At 39.7% G+C, this 17,116-nt stretch overlaps 1 protein-coding gene across 4 annotated transcripts in view; it reads left to right on the top strand.

Moving 5' to 3' along the window:
• The window catches only part of FAM120C (family with sequence similarity 120 member C), a 168,301-nt gene that overhangs the window by 55,825 nt on the left and 95,360 nt on the right, over nt 1-17,116 (top strand). The gene's annotated exons all lie outside the window — the stretch shown is intronic.

The raw sequence follows: 17,116 nt of genomic DNA, 5'->3' as shown, positions 1-17,116 counted from the left end.
AGTGCATAATTCACCAGAACATATACTGGTATGGGAAATGCATTAACTTAAGCCCAAATTCTTTAAACTTTAGGCATTCAGAGTGACTCTTACTTATAAGAGCCATGCTGGACTTTGGGAATGTAGAAGTGTATCTGACACAGTCTCTCCTCCTCAGTGAGGTTTTTGTTTTGGGATTTGATCCTGTAGGTAATTGGAGCCATTGAGATGTTTTAAGCTGCAGAGTGATATGGTCAAATTAGCATGTTCAAAAGAACCAACTAGATTTCTGCTTTTGGGAAGATGGAATAGATATACTTTTCCCTATTCCTCCTGCTAAATAAAACTAAAAGCTCAGGATATTATATATAAAACAAGCACAAGATACTCTAGAAGGTGAACAGAAGTGACAGATTTGCTAAGGGCCTTGGGATCCAAGGAATGCTGCAGTAGTGAGTTCCCTGGGTTTTCTTTGTGCCTTGTATATCCCAGACTGTGTGCAGGACAAGCTGGCAGCCCAGAAACACCAACAGGTGCAGACCAAGAAAAGCCTGCTCTCTCTAGCCAAAGTACGCAGAAGGAACAACCTAGTAATACAGAAATCTTTTAGATAATAACTACTCTATTCCAGCCAAAGACTAGAGAAAAACTGTAGCCCACTCATACCCCTACCAGCAAAGGCCAAATGAAGAACCTAGACTTCTACCATTGCCAGACTGTAAGAAGGTATGCCACCTGCTCCTGCTGTGGAAGTGTCAGACAAGGGCACATGGGGAGTTAGGACTTCAACTCCCACTTGGCAGTAACGAGACAGCATCCTCCTTCACCCACCAGAGTGGTGTCAGAAAAGACCTGCTAAAACACAAAATTTAAATGAGATCCAGAGTCTCATAAAATAATACCCGACATATTAAGGTTTGAGTTGAAAATCCCTCATCATACCAAGAACCAGAAAGATATCAAACTGAGATCTCAAACTGACTGAGGAAAGAAAATCAATAGATTTGTGTTATCCATAGAAAATCAAATCACTGTAACACAAATGACTGAATTACCTGATAAGGATTTCAAAGCAGCCATGAGAGAGAAATACTTTGACAAACAATTCTAAACATTCCTTTTTTGGGCCGTGCTGTGTGGCTTGTGCTGTGAAAGCGCCAAGTCCTAACCACTGGACCGCCAGGGAATTCGCTGAACATTCTTGATACAAATTAAAAATAGAAAGTCTTAGCAAAGAGATATAATATACAAAAGAACAAATGGAAATTAAGAACTAAAAGATACAATAACTGAAATAAAATACACAAAAGATGGGTTAAACTGCAGATTGGAGACAACAGAGAAAATAATCAGTGACCTTGGAGAAAGAACAATAAAAATTATCTAATCTGAATAACAAAGAGAAAATAGACTGAAAAATGAACAGGGATCAGTGGAACTATAACAAAAGATCTAATATTTGTGCCAATCAGAGTCTCAGAAGGAGAGGCGAAAGAGGGTAAGGCTGCAAAAGTACTCAAAGAAATAATACATAATATTTATATTTAATAACTTAAATAAATATTCCCAAATTTGGCAGAAACATAAGCCCACAGATTCAAGAAGCTGAGTGAATTGTAAATAGTATAAAATCATGACAAGATACATTACAGTCAAACCTTTGAAATCTAAGGACAGAAAAAATATTTTTTTACTGAAGTATACTTGATTTATAATGTGTGTTAGTTTCAGGTGTACAGCGATATGGTTCAGTTATACATATACATATATATATTCTTTTATATTATAGGTTATTACAAGATATTGAATATAGTTCCCTGTGCTATACAGTAGGTCCTTGTTAGTTATCTATTTTATATATAGTACTGTGTATCTGTTAATCCCAAACTCCTAATTTATCCCCCCCCTTTCCCCTTTGGTAACCATAAACTTGTTTTCTATGTCTGTGAGTCTGTTTCTGTTTTGTAAATAAGTTCATTTGCATCATTTTTTAGATTCCACATATAAGTGATATCATATGATATTTGTCTTTCTCTGTCTGACTTATTTTACTAAGCATAATATTCTCTAGGTCCATCCATGTTGCTGCAAATTGCAGAATTTCATTCTTTTTTATGGCTGAGTAGTATTCCTCTGTGTGTGTGTGTGTGTGTGTGTGTGTGTGTGTGTGTGTGTATGTATCTCACATCTACTTTATCCATTCATCTGTCAGTAGATACTTAGGTTGCTTCCGTATCTTGGCTATTGTAAATAGTGCTGCTATGACCATTGGGGTGCATGTATCTTTTTATTTATTTATTTATTTTTCTTTTTGTTTAAACATCTTTTTTTTTTAAAACATCTTTATTGAAGTATAATTGCCTTACAATGGTGTGTTAGCTTCTGCTTTATAACAAAGTGAATCAGTTATACATATACAATATGTTCCCATTTCTCTTCCCTCTTGCATCTCCCTCCCTCCCACCCTCCCCATCCCACCCCTCTAGGTGGTCACAAAGCACCGAGCTGATCTCCCTGTGCTACGCGGCTGCTCCCACTAGTTATCTATTTTACATTTGGTAGTGTATATATGTCCATGACACTCTCTTACCCTGTCATATCTCACCCCACCCCCTCCCCATATCCTCAAGTCCATTCTCTAGTAGGTCTGTGTCTTTATTCCCGTCTTGCCACTAGGTTCTTCATGGCCTTCTTTTTTCTTTTTTTTCCCTTAGATTCTGTATATATGTGTTAGCATACTGTATTTGTTTTTCTCTTTCTGACTTACTTCACTCTGTATGACAGACTCTAACTCCATCCACCTCATTACAAATACCTCCGTTTCATTTCTTTTTATGGCTGAGTAATATTCCATCGTATATATGTGCCACATCTTCTTTATCCATTCATCTGTCGATGGACATTTAGGTTGCTTCCATGTCCTGGCTATTGTAAATAGAGCTGCAATGAACATTTTGGTACATGACTCTTTTTGACCTATGGTTTTCTCAGGGTATATGCCCAGTAGTGGGATTGCTGGGTCGTATGTTAGCTCTATTTTTAGTTTTTTAAGGAACCTCCACACTGTTCTCCATAGTGGCTGTATCAATTTACATTCCCACCAACAGTGCAAGAGTGTTCCCTTTCCTCCACACCCTCTCCAGCATTTATTGTTTCTAGATTTTTTGATGATGGCCATTCTGACTGATGTGAGATGATATCTCATTGTAGTTTTGATTTGCATTTCTCTAATGATTAATGATGTTGAGCATTCTTTCATGTGTCTGTAGGCCATCTGTATATCTTCTTTGGAGAAAAGTCTATTTAGGTCTTCTGCCCATTTTTGGATTGGGTTGTTCGTTTTTTTGTTATTGAGCTGCATGAGCTGCTTGTAAATCTTGGAGATTAATCCTTTGTCAGTTGCTTCATTTGCAAATATTTTCTCCCATTCTGATGGTTGCCTTTTGGTCTTGTTTATGGTTTCCTTTGCTGTGCAAAAGCTTTTAAGTTTCATTAGGTCCCATTTGTTTATTTGTGTTCTTATTTCCATTTCTCTGGGAGCTGGGTCAAAAAGAATCTTGCTGTGATGTATGTCATAGAGTGTTCTGCCTATGTTTTCCTCTAAGAGTTTGATAGTGTCTGCCCTTACACTTAGGTCTTTAATCCATTTTGAGTTTATTTTTGTGCATGGTGTCAGGGAGTGTTCTAATTTCATACTTTTACATGTACCTGTCCAATTTTCCCAGCACCACTTATTGAAGAGGCTGTCTTTTCTCCACTGTATATGCTTGCCTCCTTTATCAAAGATAAGGTGACCATATGTGTGTGGGTTTATCTCTGGGCTTTCTATCCTGTTCCATTGATCTATATTTCTGTTTTTGTGCCAGTACCAAACTGTCTTGATTACTGAAGCTTTGTAATATAGTCTGAAGTCAGGGAGCCTGATTCCCCCAGCTCCATTTTTCGTTCTCAAGATTGCTTTGGCTATTCGGGGTCTTTTGTGTTTCCATACAAATTGTGAAATTTTTTGTTCTAGTTCTGTGAAAAATGCCAGTGGTAGTTTGATAGGGATTGCATTGAATCTGTAGATTGCTTTGGGTAGTAGAGTCATTTTCACAATGTTGATTCTTCCAATCCAGGAACATGGTATATCTCTCCATCTATTTGTATCATCTTTAATTCCTTTCATCAGTGTCTTATAATTTTCTGCATACAGGTCTTTGGTCTCCTTAGGTAGGTTTATTCCTAGATATTTTATTCTTTTTGTTGCAATGGTAAACGGGAGTGTTTTCTTAATTTCACTTTCAGATTTTTCGTCATTAGTGTATAGAAATGCAAGAGATTTCTGTGCATTTATTTTGTATCCTGCTACTTTACCAAATTCATTGATTAGCTCTAGTAGTTTTCTGGTGGCATCTTTAGGAATCTCTATGTAGAGTATCATGTCATCTGCAAACAGTGACAGCTTTACTTCTTCTTTTCCGATTTGGATTCCTTTTATTTCTTTGTCTTCTCTGATTGCTGTGGCTAACACTTCCAAAACTATGTTGAATAATAGTGGTGAGAGTGGGCAACCTTGTCTTGTTCCTGATCTTAGTGGAAATGGTTTCAGTTTTTCACCATTGAGGACAATGTTGGCTGTGGGTTTGTCATACATGGCCTTTATTATGTTGAGGAAGGTTCCCTCTGTGCCTACTTTCTGCAGGGTTTTTATCATAAATGGGTGTTGAATTTTGTCGAAAGCTTTCTCTGCATCGATTGAGATGATCATATGGTTTTTCTCCTTCAATTTGTTAATATGGTGTATCACGTTGATATTTTTAGTTTTTTAAAGAACCTCAGTACTGTTCTCCATGGTGGCTGCACCCATTTACATTCCCATCAACAGTGTTGGAGGGTTCTCTTTTCTCCACACCCTCTGCAGCATTTATTATTTGTAGACTTTTTGATGATGGCCCTTCTGACTGATGTGACGTGATACCTCATTGCAGTTTTGATTTGCATTTCTCTAATAATTAGGGATGCTGAGCATGTTTTCATGTGCCTTTTGGCCATTTGTATGTCTTCCTGGAGAAATGTATATGCAGATCTTCTGCCCATTTTTTGATTGGGTTGTTTGTTTTTTCAATATTGAGTTGTATGACCTGTTTGTATATTTTGGAAATTAAGCCCTTGTCAGCCTAAAGACAGAAAAATTATTGAAAGCAGCCAGAGAGAAATGATGCTTTACATATAGGTGGAAATAATACATATAAAGGCTGATCTTTCATCACTAGCCATGGAGTCCCTTCTGCCACAACATTGTCAAGGGCCAGAAAAAAAAAATTGTCATGGGCCAAGATGGTGGAGTAGGAAGACCCTGAGCTCACCTCCTCCCATTGACACAACAAAGTTGAAACTATTATGGAGGAACTATCCATGATAATGACCTGAAGACTAGCAGAAAGGATATTCTACAGCTGAACGTATAAATAGGGAACCACAATGAGACAGGTAGGAGGGGTGGAGTTGCAGTATATTCAAGACCCATTCTTGGGTGGATGAGCAACAAATGGAAGGATAATTACAATTGTAGAGGGTCTCCCCAAAGAGCAACAGGTCTGAGCCCCACATTGGGCTTCCCAACCTTGGGTATTGACTAGAAAGATAAGACTCCAGAACATTTGGCTTTGAAGGCCTGTGCAACTTACTTTTGGGAGAGCCAGAGGGCTGTGAAAAATAGAGGCTCCACTTTTAAAGGTTATGCACAAACTCTCACACACTCCAAGACCCAGGAAAGAAACAGTAATTTGAAAAGAACCTGGGTCAAACCAAGAGCTGATTTGCAGAGCCTCTCAGAGAGGCAGGAGGCAATTGAAAGTCATCATGGGGACATCAAGCTGGCAGCGGCCATTTCTTGGAGCTCATCCTATCACGGGTATATTGGTGCTGGTAAGCGCCATGTTGGAACCTTCTCTTTAGTTTATTACTGCCTTGACCTGGCCCCACCCACCAGCCAATCAGCACCAGTCCTGGGACATTCCAGGCCAGACAGCTAGCTGGGCAGGTATATGGACCCACCCACCCGTAGGCTGGCTGCTGTACTGAGCTCCCAGCCACACCAGGACCCAGCACCATCCACCTGCAGGCCAACATCAACTCCAACACACTGGGACCTGGCTCCACCCACAAGTGGGCCGGCACTAGCCCCAGGACTTGGCCTCATCTGCTAGTGGGTGAACACCAGGCCCTGGACCCTCTGGGTCCCAGCCCCACCCATTAGCCTTCCAACACTAGTTCCAGGACTAGAGACAAAGAAAGACATTACATAATGATCAAAGGGTCAATCCAAGAAGATATAAAAATTATTAATATGTATGCAGCCAACATAGGAGCAACTAAATACATAAGGCAAATGCTAACAGCCAAAAAGGGAGAAGTTGACAGTACCACAGTAATATTAGGGGACTTTAACACCCCACTTACATCAATGGACAGATCATCCAGACAGAAAATCAATGAAACACTGGCCTTAAACGACACATTAGTCCAAATGGACTTAGTAGATATATAAAAGTTCAATCCAAAAGTAGCAGAATACACATTCTTTTCAAGTGCACATGGAAAATTCTCCAGGATAGATCACATGCTGGGCCACAAAAAAAGTCATAGTAAATTTAAGAAGACTGAAGTCATATCAAGCATTGTTCCCAACTACAACAATATGAAACTAGAAATCAACTACAAGGAAAAAAAACCTGCAAAAAACCCCAAACACATGGAGGCTAAACAATATGCTACTAAACAACCAATGAGTCACTGACGAAATCAAATAATACTAGGGGACAAATGCAAATAGAGGGCTTCCCTGGTGGTGCAGTGGTTGAGAATCTGCCTGCCAATGCAGGGGACATGGGTGCGAACCCTGGTCTGGGAAGATCCCACGTGCCGTGGAGCAACTGGGCCCATGAGCCACAATTACTGAGCCTGCACGTCTGAAGCCTGTGCTCCGCAACAAGGGAGGCCGCGATAGTGAGAGGCCCGTGCACTGTGATGAAGAGTGGCCCCTGCTTGCCACAACTAGAGAAAGCCCTCACACAGAAACGAAGACCCAACACAGCCATAAATAAATAAATAAAACAAATTATTTTAAAAAATGCAAATAGAAACACAATGATCCAGAATCTATGGTGGGATGCAGCAAAAGCAGTTTTAAGAGGGGAATTTATAGTGATGCAAGCTAACCTCAAGAAACAAGAAAAATCTCAATTAACGTAACCTTACGGCTAAAGAAAGTAGAAAAAGAAGAGAAAAAATCCCAAAGGTAAAAGAAGGAAAGAAATAATATAGATCGGAGAGAGGAGAAGATGGCGGAAGTGTAAGATGTAGAGATCACCTTCCTCCCCACACATACGTCAGAAATACATCTACACGTGGAACTGCTCCTATAGAACATCCACTGAACGCTGGCAGAAGATGTCAGACCTCCCGAAAGGCAAGAAACTCCCCAGGTACCTGGGTAGGGCAAAAGAAAAAAGAACAAACAAAGACAAAAGAATAGGGATGGGACCTGCACCAGCGGGAGGGAGCTGTGAAGGAGGAAAGGTTTCCACACACTAGGAAACCCCTTCGCGGGCGGAGACTGCGAGTGGCAGAGGGGGGAAGCTTCGGAGCCACGGAAGAGAGCTCAGCCACAGGGGTGTGGAGGGCAAAGCGGAGAGATTCCCGCACAGAGGACCGGTGCCGACCAGCACTTACCAGCCTGAAAGGCTTGTCTACTCCCCCGCCGGGGCAGACGAGAGCTGGGAGCTGAGGCTCGGGCTTCGGTCGGATCGCAGGGAGAGGACTGGGGTTGGCAGCGTGAACACAGCCTGAAGGGGTTAGTGCACCACGGCTAGCCGGGAGGGAGTCTGGAAAAAGGTCTGGAGCTGCCGAACAGGCGAGAGACTTTTTCTTGCCTCTTTGTTTCCTGGTGCACGAGGAGAGGGGATTCAGAGCGCCGCCTAAACGAGCTCCAGAGACGGGTGCGAGCCGTGGCTATCAGCGTGGAACCCAGAGACGGGCATGAGACGCTAAGGCTGCTGCTGCCGCCACCAAGAAGCCTGTGTGCAAGCACAGGTCACTATCCACACCGCCCCTCCCGGGAGCCTGTGCAGCCCGCCACTGCCAGGGTCCCGTGATCCAGGGACAACTTCCCCGGGAGAACACACGGTGTGCCTCAGGCTGCTGCAACGTCATGCCGGCCTCTGCCACTGCAGGCTCGCCCCGCATCCGTACCCCTCCCTCCCCCCAGCCGGAGTGAGCCAGAGCCCCCGAAGCAGCTGCTCCTTTAACCCCGTCCTATGTGAGCGAAGAACAGATGCCCTCAGGCGGCCTACACGCAGAGGCGGGTCCAAATCCAAAGCTGAAACCCGGGAGCTGTGCGAACAAAGAAGAGAAAGGGAAATTTCTCCCAGCAGCCTCAGAAGCAGCGGATTAAAGGTCCACAAACAACTTGATGTACCTGCATCTGTTGAATATCTGAATAGACAACGAATCATCCCAAATTGAGGAGGTGGACTTTGGGAGCAAGATATATTATTTTTTCCCCTTACCCTCTTTTTCTGAGTGTGTATCTGTATGCTTCTGTGTGAGATTTTGTCTGTATAGCTTTGCTTTCACCATTTGACCCAGGGTTCTGTCCGTCCGTTTATTTTTTTGTTTTTTTTGTTTTTACTTAAAAAATATTTTTTCTTAATAATTATTTTTTATTTTAATAACTTTATTTTATTTTATCTTACTTTATTTTATTTTATTTTATCCTCTTTCTTTCTTTCTATATTTTCTCCCTTTTATTCTGAGCCGTGTAGATGAAAGGCTCTTGGTGCTCCAGCCAGGCATCAGGGCTGTGCCTCTGAGGTGGGAGAACCAACTTCAGGACACTGGTCCACAAGAGACCTCCCAGCTCCACGTAATACCAAACAGCAAAAATCTCCCAGAGATCTCCATCTCAACACCAAGACCCAGCTTCACTCAACGACCAGCAAGCTACAGTGCTGGACACCCTATGCCAAACAACTAGCAAGACAGGAACACAGCCCCATCCATTAGCAGAGAGGCTGCCTAAAATCATAATAAGGCCACAGACACCCCAAAATACACCACCAGACGTGGACGTGCCCACCAGAAAGACAAGATCCAGTCTCATCCACCAGAGCTCAGGCACTAGTTCTCTACACCAGGAAGCCTACACAACCCACTGAACCAACCTTAGCCACTGGGGACAGACACCAAAAACAACGGGAACTACAAACCTGCAGCCTGTGAAAAGGAGACCCCAAACACAGTAAGATAAGCAAAATGAGACGACAGAAAAACACACAGCAGATGAAGGAGCAGGGTCAAAACACACCAGACTTAACAAATGAAGAGGAAATAGGTAGTCTACCTGAAAAAGAATTCAGAATAATGATAGTAAGGATGATACAAAATCTTGGAAATAGAATAGACAAAATGCAAGAAACATTTAACAAGGACGTAGAAGAACTAAAGAGGAACCAAGCAACGATGAAAAACACAATAAATGAAATTAAAAATAATCTAGACATGATCAATAGCAGAATAACAGAGGCAGAAGAATGGATAAGTGACCTGGAAGATAAAATAGTGGAAATAACTACTGCAGAGCAGAATAAAGAAAAAAGAATGAAAAGAACTGAGGACAGTCTCAGAGACCTCTGGGACAACATTAAACGCACCAACATTCGAATTATAGGGGTCCCAGAAGAAGAAGAGAAAAAGAAACGGACTGAGAAAATATTTGAAGAGATTATAGTTGAAAACTTTCCTAATATGGGAAAGGAAATAGTTAATCAAGTCCTGGAAGCACAGAGAGTCCCATACAGGATAAACCCAAGGAGAAACACGCCAAGACACATATTAATCAAACTATCAAAAATTAAATATAAAGAAAACATAATAAAAGCAGCAAGGGAAAACCAAGAAATAGCACACAAGGGAATCCCCATAAGGTTAACATCTGATCTTTCAGCAGAAACTCTGCAAGCCAGAAGGGAGTGGCAGGATATACTTAAAGTGATGAAGGAGCAAAACCTACAACCAAGATTACTCAGCAAGGATCTCATTCAGATTTGATGGAGAAATTAAAACCTTTACAGACAAGCAAAAGCTAAGAGAGTTGAGCACCACCAAACCAGCTTTACAACAAATGCTAAAGGAACTTCTCTAGGCAAGAAACACAAGAGAAGGAAAACACCTACAATAACAAACCCAAAACATTTAAGAAAATGGTCATAGGAACATACATATTGATAATTACCTTAAATGTAAATGGATTAAATGCTCCCACCAAAACACACAGTCTGGTTGAATGGATACAAAAACAAGACCCATATATATGCTGTCTACAAGAGACCCACTTCAGACCTAGAGACACATACAGACTGAAAGTGAGGGGATGGAAAAAGATATTCCATGCAAATGGAAATCAAAAGAAAGATGAAGTACCAACACTCAGACAAAATAGGCTTTAAAATAAAGACTATTACAAGAGACAAAGAAGGACACTATATAATGATCAAGGGATCGATCCAAGAAGAAGATATAACAATTGTAAACATTTATGCACCCAACATAGGAGCACCTCAATACATAAGGCAAATACTAACAGCCATAAAAGGCAAAATCGACAGTAACACAATCATAGTAGGGGACTTTAACACCCTTCTTTCACCAATGGACAGATCATCCAAAATGAAAATAAATAAGGAAACACAAGCTTTATTTTTTTTTCATTTTAAAAGACTATTTATTTTGAAATAATTACAGATTCACAGGAAATTACAAAGACAGTACAGAGAAGGGTACATGTACCCTTCATGCAGTTTCCCCCAGTGTACCTCTAGTATAATTCCAAAGCCAGGAAATTGGCATTAGTACAGTTCTGTGCCGTTTTATCACATGTATAGATTCATGGAACCACCACTGCAATCAAGGTACAGAACTCTTCCAGCACCACAAAGATCATCTTTGTACTACTCCTTCCTAGTTACAGCCCACCTTCACCATCCCTAACCCCTGGCAACTGCTAATTTGTCCTCCATCTCTGTAATTTTGTTATTTTGAGAATTTTATATAAATGGAATTATGTAGTGTGTTACCTTTGAAGTTACCTTTTCCCCCTCAACATAATGCTCTTGAAATCCATCCATACTGTATCAGTAGTTTGTTCCTCTGTATTTCTGAGTGGTATTTGGTGGTATCAATATACTAGAGTTTGTTTAGCCATTTACCTATTGAAAGACATTTTGGTTGTTTCCAATTTTTGGCTCCTACAAATAAAGCTGTTATAAATTTCTGTGTACAGGTTTTTGTGTGGATATACATTTTAATTTCTCTGGGATAGATGCCCCAGAATGTGATTGCTGGCTCATATGGTAGGTATATGTTTAGTTTTTTCAGGAACTGCCAAGCTGTTTTCCAGATTGGCTGTACCAGTTCAAGTGATGTGTAGAGATCTTACCTCCTTTTGCATTCCTTTACCCTCCCCTGTTTATAATTGTCTTAAATATTTCCTCTATGTATATTGAGAACCACTCTGGAACATGTTATAATATTTGCTTCAACCTCTAAACATAATTTAGAAAACTCAAGAGAAGGAAAATCTATTATTTTCATCCATATCCTTACTCTTTCTGTTCTTCCTTCCTTCCTTCCTTATGTGATTTCTTCTTTTATCATCTCCATTTTGTTTCACGAATTCCCATAGCCATTCTTTCAGGGTAGGTTTGCTGACAACATATTTTCTTGGTTTTCCTTCATTTGGGAATGTCTTTTTTTTTTTTAATTGGAGTATAATTAATTTACAATGTTTTGTTAGTTTCAGATGTACAGCAAAGTGATTCAGTTATACACATATATATTTCAGATTCTTTTCCATTATAGATCATTACAAGATGTTGAATATAGTTCCCTGTGCTACACAATAGGTCCTGATGGTTTATCTATTTTATATATAGTATGCGTATCTGTTAATCCCAAACTCCTAACTTATCCCTCCCCACCCTTTTCCCCTTTGGTAACCGTAAGTTTGTTTTCAATGTCTGTGAGTCTATTTGTTTTGTAAATAATTCAAATAATTCAACTTCTAAAAACTAAAAACAAAGAAAACCTCTTGAAAGCAGCCAGAGAAAAATGACACCTCACCTACAGGGGAGAAACAAGTAGGGTGACAACAGATTGCTCATCAGAAACCATGGAAGTCAGAGGAAGGGGCATAATATTTTTCAAGTGTTAAATGAAAAAAAATTGTCAACCAGAATTCCATATCAAGGGGAAAGCAAAACATTTCCATATGCACACTGGTCAGAATGGTCATCATCAAAAAGTCTACAAATAATAAATGCTGGAGAGGATGTGAAGAAAAGGGAACCCTCCTGCACTGTTGGTGGAAATGTGAATTGGTGCAGCCACTATAGAGAACAGTATGGAGGTTCCTTAAAAAACTAAAAGTAGAATACCATAGGATCCAGCAATTCCACTCCTGGGCATATATCTGGAAAAGATGAAAACTCTAATTCAGAAAGATACATGCACCCCAGTGTTCACAGCAGCACCACCTACAATAGCCAAGACATGGAAACAACCTAAATGCCCGTTGACAGCTGAATGGATAAAGAAGATGTGGCATATATATGTATTCAATGGACTGTTCCTCAGCCATAAAAAAGAATGAAGTAATGCCATTTGTAGCAACATGGACGGACCTAAAGATTATCATACTACCTGCACTAAGTCAGACAGAGAAAGACAACTATCATATTATATCACTTACATGTGGAATCTAAAAGAATGATACAAATAAACTTATTTAAAAAACAAATAGGAAACACAAGCTTTAAATGATACATTAAGCAAGATGGACTTAATTGATATTTATAGGACATTCCATCCAAAAACAACAGAATACACATTTTTCTCAAGTGCTCATGGAACATTCTCCAGGATAGATCATATCTTGGGTCACAAATCAAGCCTTGGTAAATTTAAGAAAATTGAAATCGTGTCAAGTATCTTTTCCGACCACAATGCTATGAGACTAGATATCAATTACAGGAAAAGATCTGTAAAAAATACAAACACATGGAGGCTACACAATACACTACTTAGTAACGAAGTGATCACTGAAGAAATCAAAGGGGAAATCAAAAAATACCTAGAAACAAATGACAATGGAGACACGACGACCCAAAACCTACGGGATGCAGCAAAAGCAGTTCTAAGAGGGAAGTTTATAGCAATACAAGCCCACCTCAAGAAACAGGAAACATCTCGAATAAACAACCTAACCTTGCACCTAAAGCAATTAGAGAAAGAAGAACAAAAAAACCCCAAAGCTAGCAGAAGGAAAGAAATAATAAAGATCAGATCAGAAATAAATGAAGGAAACAATAGCAAAGATCAATGAAACTAAAAGCTGGTTCTTTGAGAAGATAAACAAAATTGATAAACCATTAGCCAGACTCATCAAGAAAAAAAGGGAGAAACTCAAATCAATAGAATTAGAAATGAAAAAGAAGAAGTAACTAATGACACTGCAGACATACAAAAGATCATGAGAGATTACTACAAGCAACTCTATGCCAATAAAATGGACAACCTGGAAGAAATGGACAGATTCTTAGAAATGCACAACTGCCGAGACTGAACCAGGAAGAAATAGAAAATATGAACAGACCAATCACAAGCACTGAAATTGAAACTGTGATTAAAAATCTTCCAACAAAAGCCCAGGGCCAAATGGCTTCACAGGCGAATTCTATCAAACATTTAGAGAAGAGCTAACACCCATCCTTCTCAAACTCTTCCAAAATATTGGAGAGAGAGGAACACTCCCCAACTCATTCTACGAGGCCACCATCACCCTGATACCAAAACCAGACAAAGATGTCACAAAGAAATAAAACTACAGGCCAATATCACTGATGCACATAGATGCAAAAGTCCTCAACATAATACTAGCAAACAGAATCCAACAGCACATTAAAAGGATCATACACCATGATCAAGTGGGGTTTATTCCAGGAATGCAAGGATTCTTCAATATACTCAAATCAATCAACGTGATACATCATATTAACAAATTGAAGGAGAAAAACCATATGATCATCTCAATAGATGCAGAGAAAGCTTTCGACAAAATTCAACACCCATTTATGATAAAAGCCCTGCAGAAAGTAGGCATAGAGGGAACTTTCCTCAACATAATAAAGGCCATATATGACAAACCCACAGCCAACATCGTCCTCAATGGTGAAAAACTGAAACCATTTCCACTAAGATCAGGAACAAGACAAGATTGCCCACTCTCACCACTATTATTCAACATAGTTTTTGAAGTGTTAACCACAGCAATCAGAGAAGAAAAAGAAATAAAAGGAATCCAAATCGGAAAAGAAGAAGTAAATCTGTCACTTTTTGCAGATGACATGATACTCTACATAGAGATTCCTAAAGATGCTACCAGAAAACTCCTAGAGCTAATCAATTAATTTGGTAAAGTATCAGGATACGTAATTGATGCACAGAAATCTCTTGCATTCCTATACACTAATGATGAAAAATCTGAAAATGAAATTAAGAAAACACTCCCCTTTACCATTGCAACAGAAAGAATAAAATATCTAGGAATAAACCTACGTAAGGTGATCAAAGACCTGTATGCAGAAAATTACAAGACACTGATGAAAGAAATTAAAGATGATACAAATAGATGGAGAGATATGCCATGTTCTTGGACTGGAAGAATCAACATTGTGAAAATGACTCTACCACCCAAAGCAATCTACAGATTCAATGCAATCCCTATCAAACTACCACTGCCATTTTTGACAGAACTAGAACAAAAAATTTCACAATTTGTAGGGAAACACAAAAGACCCCGAATAGCCAAAGCAATCTTGAGAACGAAAAATGGAGCTGGAGGAATCAGGCTCCCTGACTTCAGACTATATTACAAAGCTACAGTAATCAAGACAGTATGGTACTGGCACAGAAACAGAAACATAGATCAATGGAACAGGATAGAAAGCCCAGAGATAAACCCACGCACGTATGGTCACCTTATCTTTGATAAAGGAAGCAAGCATGTACAGTGGAGAAAAGACAGCCTGTTCAATAAGTGGTGCTGGGATAACTGGACAGGTACATGTAAAAGTATGAAATTAGAATGCTCCCAAACACCATACACAAAAATAAACTCAAAATGGATTAAAGACCTAAATGTAAGGCCAGACGCTATCAAACTGTTAGAGGAAAACATAGGCAGAACACTCTATGACATAAATCACAGCAAGATCCTTTTTGACCCAGCTCCTATAGAAATGGAAATAAAAACAGAAATAAACAAATGGAACCTAATGAAACTCAAAAGCTTTTGCACACCAAAGGAAACCATAAACAAGACCAAAAGACAACCCTCAGAATGGGAGAAAATATTTGCAAATGAAGCAACTGACAAAGAATTAATCTCCAAAATTTACAAGCAGCTCATGCAGCTCAATACCAAAAAAACAAACAACCCAATCCAAAAATAGGCAGAAGATCTAAATAGACATTTCTCCAACGAAGACATACAGATTGCCAACAAACACATGAAAGAATGCTCAACGTCATTAATCATTAGAGAAATGCAAATCAAAACTACAATGAGATATCATCTCACATCAGTCAGAATGGCCATCATCAAAAAATCTAGAAAACATAAATGCTGGAGAGGGTATGGAGAAAAGGGAACACTCTTGCACTGTTGGTGGGAATGTAATTTGATACAGCCACTATGGAGAAGAGTATGGAGGTTCCTTAAAAAACTAAAAATAGAACTACTATATGACCCAGCAATCCCAGTCTTGGGCATATACCCTGAGAAAACCATAATTCAAAAAGAGTCATATACCACAATGTTCATTGCCGCTCTATTTACAATAGCCAGGACATGGAAGCAACCTAAGTGTCCATCATCGGAAGAATGGAGAAAGAAGATGTGGCACATATATACAATGGAATAGTACTCAGCCATAAAAAGAAACGAAATGGAGTTATTTGTAGTGAGGTGGATGGAGTTAGAGTCTGTCATACAGAGTGAAGTAAGTCAGAAAGAGAAAAGCAAATACAGTATGCTAACACATATATATGGAATCTAAAGAAAAAAAAAAGGTCTTGAAGAACCTATTGGCAAAATGGGAATAAAGACACAGACCTACTAGAGAATGGACTTGAGGATATGCGGGGGGAAGGGTAAGATGTGACAAAGTGAGAGAGTGGCATGGACATATATACACTACCAAACGTAAAATAGATAGTTAGTGGGAAGCAGCCGCTTAGCACAGGGAGATCAGCTCTGTGCTTTGTGACCACCTAGAGGGGTGGGATATGGAGGGTGGGAGGGAGGGAGATGCAAGAGGGAAGAGATATGGGAACATATGTATATGTATAACTGATTCACTTTGTTATAAAGCAGAGACTAACACACCATTGTAAAGCAATTATACTCCAATAAAGATGTTAAAAAAGAAAAAGAAGAAGAATAGGGGGAAGATAAAAAAAAAAAAAAGGCCAAACAACTTAATTGAAAAGTGGCCAGGGACTTCCCTGGTTGCACAGTGGTTAAGAATCCACCTGACAATGCAGGGTTGAAGCCCTGGTCCAGGAAGATCCCACATTCCACGGAGCAACTAAGCCCGGGCACCACACTACTGATCCTGCGCTCTAGCGCCCACAAGCCACAACTACTGAGCCAGCAAGCCACAACTACTGAAGCCCGCTCACCTAGGGCCCGTGGTCTGCAACGAGAGACACCACCGCAATGAGAAGCCCACACCCCACAACGGAGAGTAGCCCCCACTCGCCGCAACTAGAGAAAGCCTATGCACAGCAACGAAGACCAAATGCAGCCAAAAATTAATTAATTAATTAATTAATTAATTAATTAATTAATTAAATTTTTAAAATGGCCAACAAGCTCATAAAAAGATACTTAACAGCATTAGTCTTTATGCAAGGGGAAAGGCAAAACAAACCACAATCAAAATGACAATGAGTATGAGATACCACTTTGTACCTACTGGGATGGCAAAAAAAAAAAAAAAAATTAAATAAAGAGTGTTGGTGAATGTGGAGAAAT

The sequence above is a fragment of the Eschrichtius robustus genome, chromosome X, assembly GCF_028021215.1.
Source record: "Eschrichtius robustus isolate mEscRob2 chromosome X, mEscRob2.pri, whole genome shotgun sequence".
Lineage (NCBI taxonomy): Eukaryota > Metazoa > Chordata > Mammalia > Artiodactyla > Eschrichtiidae > Eschrichtius > Eschrichtius robustus.
The sequence above is the reverse complement of the archived record's forward strand: the minus strand, read 5'-3'. Positions and strand labels throughout refer to the sequence as shown.